The sequence below is a fragment of the Triturus cristatus genome, chromosome 1_1 (assembly GCF_964204655.1).
Source record: "Triturus cristatus chromosome 1_1, aTriCri1.1, whole genome shotgun sequence".
Taxonomy (NCBI): Eukaryota; Metazoa; Chordata; class Amphibia; order Caudata; family Salamandridae; genus Triturus; species Triturus cristatus.
This window is the reverse complement of record NC_140579.1, coordinates 891,659,886-891,666,148: the sequence shown is the minus strand read 5'-3', so window position 1 is coordinate 891,666,148 and position 6,263 is coordinate 891,659,886. Positions and strand designations below refer to the sequence as shown.

The following is a 6,263-nucleotide window of genomic DNA, read 5'->3' as shown; positions in this document are numbered from 1 at the left end:
TTTTTTAAATAATGAAGAAAACAACCGTACCTCTTCGTTACGTCTCTCCTCCGTCTTCCCAGCCAGGAACAGGAAGCACATCCAGGCTCCCCTGACCAATCACAATGCTGCACTGCAGCGTTGTGATTAATGTGAGTGCTGTGGTTTGGTCATCAGCCGAGGAATGGGAGCCTGAGCATGTTGTCCACCCAGGCTGTAATGCAGCCTGGGTGGAGAACATGTACGCATGACTGGCCGACACAAGAGGGCTAGCCAGTCAGTCATTGTGCTCTTACAGTGTGCCCACCACTCCTCCCTCCTGCTCTGAGAGCAGAGCAGCCCTGCCCTGCAAAAACACCCACAGCAGAAACAAATAAAATAACAACTCGTTATTTTATTTTTCCTTTATTTCCACTGATGAAAGCAGGGGGGCGATGCTCCTCCGCCTTAGCGGCGGAGCCGCCCCTGCTCGATGCCCAATATAATTGAGCTGGCCTCCAGGCTCTGTTTTCGCTACTGGCTGCGAGACAAAGGACTATACACCTTGGGCGTTTGTTAGGCCGAGCACGTACACCTTCCCTCCTCTTGAGCAACCCCTCTGGGTGCGGGAAAGTGGACGGAAGGGAAACATTATTGAAATAAATCTACTTATCTCTAGATGCAGCAGGAAAAAATGAGACACTAATATGATGTTGAGGATATTTATGGCAATAGGTTCATGGTGATTGGTGTGTGGAACATGATGTCCTATAAAGGTCATGGGAAATGTAGTTTTATATTGATTAACTATGCTCTTTTTTGTTAACAATCTGTTATATAGGCATTTCCTCAATTGATACATTCACTATGATGAGGTATTGTTCCCAAAATGTGCGCTTGTATTCATATAGCATTTACTGCCATAGATTTTGAGGTTCCCTTAATTGATGACATTTTTTTTTTAATTGACTAGTTTCCCTATTAATGAAGTGTCCCTTCTGTTGATACAGGTAATGCCTGTATCCACAAAGCATCTCTTTCGTCCGTGTCCCTGGGCTATTGATTAAGTACTTTAGTGATAAACTATTTTGTCTATTGAAGTACTTCTCTATTGCTAACAAAATGCCCTGTTTTCTGTTGATATATTTGCTCTGTTGACTTTAGCATTGCCTCTCTTTATTGGCTAAGCATGCCTACTCTCAATTGATGCTGTATTTTCTCTGACATTCCATCTGTTGATGATGCCTTTTCTCTAATGACTCAATCCTATTTTCACCAGTGTGCAGCCGGATTCCTCTGTGCCATATAATGGTAGATGACCTGACCCAGTAACCAGAGTTCACCAAACTGCTGCTGGAGGTTTCTCAGCAATTTGATGAAAGCGGCCTCAGCCTTGACCTCAAGGAAAAGCTGGACTCGGTAAGATGAGTGTTTATACAAGTGGTGATGGTTAAAGGAAAGTTGAGAAGAGGTAAGGAGAGAATAGAGGGCCAGATGTCATATGTCATTTTGTACATACAGCAACGTTGCTAAAATGTGCCAGGTGCATGCCCTTACCCTTTTGTAGCATGTTGGTGTGGACTGGAACTTGGCTCTCTCTTAAATAGACGCACATTGGGACTGCTAATCCACATTTTCTTAAATCTTTAGCAAATGCTTCCTCTCTTACTGTTCATCTTAAGTAGCGTTTACCTCACATCTGGTTTCATGCAAAAGCAGTTTTCAGCAGCTCACCCACATACCAGTTGCATACCCTGTCTGGGGCAAAACCCACCAGTGCCTCCCTGCTCTCTCTGTTTGCAACTATCAGGTGAGACATCTCTTGAACAATCTGACATTTATGAAGAGTAAATCTTGACCCTTCCACTGGGAGACAATGGGGTACTTTCTCTCAGGGAAGTCTTAGGTGAGTGCAGTTGCTTGGAAACTGGGTGCAATACTTACCACTTTAGGCACCCTCACCCCCTTTCCAGGAATCCTTGCTCTTCCCTGTGAAGGTCCACTTTCATTGGTGGAAAATGTAGCGTTTGCGGTCACCAGTAAGATCATAAATCTTTCTCTCAATGAGTTGTGTGATTGGATCCATGGGTTGTATATTTCCAGACAGCCTATGAAATATTTCCTCTCTGGACTGGTGATTTAACGATCGCTTCCACAATTGCTTTGCCTATTTTAGACATTGACAGCGTTTGGCTATAATTTACTTATTGAACCCAGCCCCGGATTCCCTACATGGTGAGCACATCTCCACCATTTTACTTGGTTGGGCCTCACCTGTGTGTTGGGCCCTAGGCACTTAATTTTCTCATCCCCAAGAGTGCGGCTGATATTGATATGCAGGCAGTTAATTTGCAAATGGCAACTGATTCTGTCTCCCTTTCTTCCTTTTTTCTTTTCTCCATTCTCTCCTACAATTGCGTAACATCTCAGGCATGATTTGTAATCTCCTGATGATGATCCTGTAATTGTGTAAGGATTGAAACGTTGTCGACTCTCGTGCATTGAACCTATTTATTGTGTAAATTAACCTCGGGGAAATACTACTGCTGTAGGTTTATTTGTAAATAACCATTTTCTTGATTCACACTATTGCCTGAGTCTTTTGTGTTATTTAATTTTGTGTCCTTTGTGTTTTATGTCTTCACCCGCCGATTTGGATTTAATTGTTTAATAAATGTGATTTTAATTTGTCTAATGAACGTTGCATCTGGGCATAATTGTTTTCAGCAGTAAAATCCTATATATATTTGGTTTAGGGTCCTTTGTTCCTTTAAAGCATTACACACCCCTGGTCCCTACATATACATGGGTTTCCCTTGTGTTTCTGTAGCGTATGTGGGACAGAAGCATACACCTAGGTTATATGAAAAGCATAAAATGAAGATATATACGTTAACTAAAAATATGCCATAGTGGATCCTCTTTGTAAAAACACTGTGCCCAGCATGTCTCCCTGGCCATAGAGCATGACCCCTCTTCACACCTTGGCTTCATGTTTGCAAGTGAACACAAACACTGCCCAGGTATGAAATTACATGTATCTCTATATAACACCTCCTTTGCCAACCTTGAGCCTCTCTCCTTTCACGAGAACAGTGACCTTAACCCTCAGTCTCTAGCCCTCTCCATCCCACCTCCACAAGCACCCTCTAAACACATCATTCCATAATTTATCCCTCTTCTCTGTAAACAGTTTCTTGCTTGCTTGCTCATCTTCAGGCTCAGAATCAACTAATTGCGCAGAAAAAGGCCTGGCTGCAGTGTGAAGTGGTGCACCGCTTGCTGCAGGACATTCTTCAGGAATATTACTCCAAGAAAGAGGAGAAGCATGAGGCTAAAAATATCCCCCTCAAGGAAGAGAAGATGCAAGTATGGATAAAGGAGGGGTGCAGGGGTGTAGGAGAGTAGGATCTGCTTCACATGTTTACCCCCACTTTTTGCTGGTGTTTCACTGTTTTTCGACTTTAGTCTGGCTGGGACCCTGCTATTCAGGGCCCCAGCCTAGCTGCTTCCTCTCCAAATTGATTGCATGTACTTTAGGTACACTACAGATTGGATTCTGGGGTACCCTTGTGAGTCCCTAGTATATGTTATACTATGTACTCGGGGCATAGGTACCCCAGAGGCATACCAGGTGCTGAAGCATGTATTGTGCCACCCCTGGAAAGCCATGCAAAATGACACCACAGGTCTGCTACTGCAGCCTGGGTAAGGTGGTGCATGCACCCCTTACTAAAGTATAGGTTCACTATACCTCACCTATCACTGCACATAGTAACCTATCAGTCACCCCTATGGCAGGCCTTCTCAATCCTGAAGGCAGGGTGCTTAGTTACATGTGAGAGGGTGCCCAGGCATGAGCTGAGTCACTCTGCATCCTTCAGAATCTCTTCTCCGGGGTTGTCAGTGGTGCAGCCTGACCATATACTCTTAAGTGCATTATATCTAAAACGGTTCATGCTAACTTTGGACTGGCTGCACGGAAACATGTTATGTTTGGTGTCAAACACCTTGGAATCATACCCCCACATCAGTTCTCGATGTGAGGATGTGATCCCACCCTTCTAGAGGGAGAGACGTGGCAGTACTGGTATACCCGGTAGAAATCTAATAGAGCCCTGGCATCACAAAATGGATGCTGCAGCCACAGACACGGGTCTGGCCTCCTGCTGCTGACCAAAACTCTGGCAGGGGAGGCCTGGACAATAGGTTTCCTGTCACAGGGAGGTGTAACCACCTCCCAGACAGGCTTGTGTGTATTGGGGTTGGGTGGGAGCACTCTGAGTGCTTTGAAGTCCTGCGCTGGGGGCACATTTGGTGTCCCTGTGCATTGTCCAGCTCAAACCGGTTCAGGGGCTTCCAGCCCCTGCTCTGGCGTGAAACTGGACAAAGGAAATGGGTGTAGCCACCCCTCTTTCTAAACCCTCCCATAGTTGGGTCCCCAGAGCGAGTCCAACCCGTTCCTTGGGTATATGTAAGGAACCTCTGTAACCAGAACTTTAGATATCCCTGGACGAAACTTTGAAGCTGAATCCTGGACCTTCGACGCTCTGCTAAATACTAGAGGACTGAAGAAATCTCCCTTGGGGTCAGGGAGTGATTTCCCTGCTTGGCAGGCACCAACGAAGCATTTTGCCGGTCTGCATCTACGAAGCTCCCGCCGGACTCCGAAGTAATTGCAGCCCAGGAAGAGGATTTCCAGACATCTCAGAGGCCGACCCAAGTCCCCAGCAAAGCTGAGACCAACAGCCCTCGTGAGTAGCGTGGAGCCGGAACTCCTGGTCACCGTGCACTTTTGCAAGTGCATTGACTTCTCGACGTCTTTTGAAGTCGTGCTTGGGGTTGCTTGTAGCCCCCATCTCAAGCAGAAGATCCACCAAAGATTGTTGGCCTAGTCACCCCGAGTGACCCGTGGGCCGCCATTTTGTGTATCCTCTCTAGGTACCTTCGCGATCCCTGGTCCGTTGACTGGTGGGTCCCTGAGGGGGTAACTTTGATTTTCTTTGGGCTTACCTGGTTGCTCCAAACGTGCCCTGACTCCCCACCAAGTGGTGAGTCCCTCAGAGCTTGCTGGTCTGCACAGAAGCATCTTTCTCCTTTCTGCGTGGGTTGCTGTTGCCAAGGCTTGTTGTGTCCAATCCGGGCACCGACGCTGCAGCACTCGACATCCTTGGTGGAACAGCTCGAATCCAGCTCCTGGTCATCCTCGATGCCTCCTGGTCCTCGTGGCTGAAGAGTCCAGCTTCACCTCCTTGACCTGAAATCACCCGACATCGGTGGGCATCCGCCTATCGCCTTCCTGGTCACTGGCAAGTGACCCAGACTCTGTCCCCTCTGCTTTCAGGTTCTTCTCATCTTCGATCCAGGCTTGGATCTCCTCGGACACTTCGCATCTTCCCGGCAGCAGCACTTCTTTGCTAGCTCCCATTGAACTCGACGACGCGACACGACACCATTTGACACCTATGCACCCGGCTTCCCTGGGTGAGGTAACACGAGTACTCCGGTGCTCCCGTAGGTGTTGGCCCTAGAACTTCCTAAGTCCCAAAGGGTTTGGTCCTGGCTCACTTCTAAGTGTCTCTAACCTTTAAAAATCTAACCGCGACTTTCCCCATAGAAGCTAACGGGAGCTTGCGGCTGTGTTCTCGCACTGCACACGGCCCCCTTGGGTCCCCTGTGTCCCTACCATGGTTGGTTCCTTGGGGTCCCAGAGATTCTACAGGCTCTAGGCCTTGTGTCTAGTTAAGTCGTGATTCTTATATCACTATTTTAGTATATGGTTTGGCTCGCCCCTAGGGCCTGACGTGTATTTGTGCTATTTTACTGTTGTATTTGAAGTGTAACTTATGTGGTTTGACCTCTAGCCTCACAAAGAGACTAGGAGGGTGTGTTTAGTAATAAATACCTACATTTTATATATATATATATACCTGGTGTGGTTGTCTTTCATTTAGGCACTCAAGAGATTATAGACTGGTAAAACAAGCTGCTTTACATTCTTTCAAGGCTTAGCCTGAAGGCTGCTTTACATAGCAACCACTAGGATAGCTTTCAATAAAGGTTGTCTTTAACCTATAACCAATAAGGGGTTGCTTGGACTGGTACAGGGTTCCCACTATAATTAGTGGACAGTATATACCAGGCCAACTTCTCACAAGGGGGGCTCCAGAAGGGTGGCATCAGTGGGCTGCATGCCGGGTAGCACGGAGACCTGCAGGATGATGATCAGAGAGCTGGAGTCTGTAGATTGCTAAGAAGCGGCTGTTTCAGTCTGCAGGGTAGCTGGGAGGAATAATTTCAGCCTA

General features: G+C 46.9%; 1 pseudogene; it reads left to right on the top strand.

The window, feature by feature from the left end:
* Window positions 1-451: 451 nt before the first annotated feature.
* The window catches only part of LOC146871249 (HAUS augmin-like complex subunit 4), a 208,387-nt pseudogene continuing 202,575 nt past the window's right edge, over window positions 452-6,263 (top strand).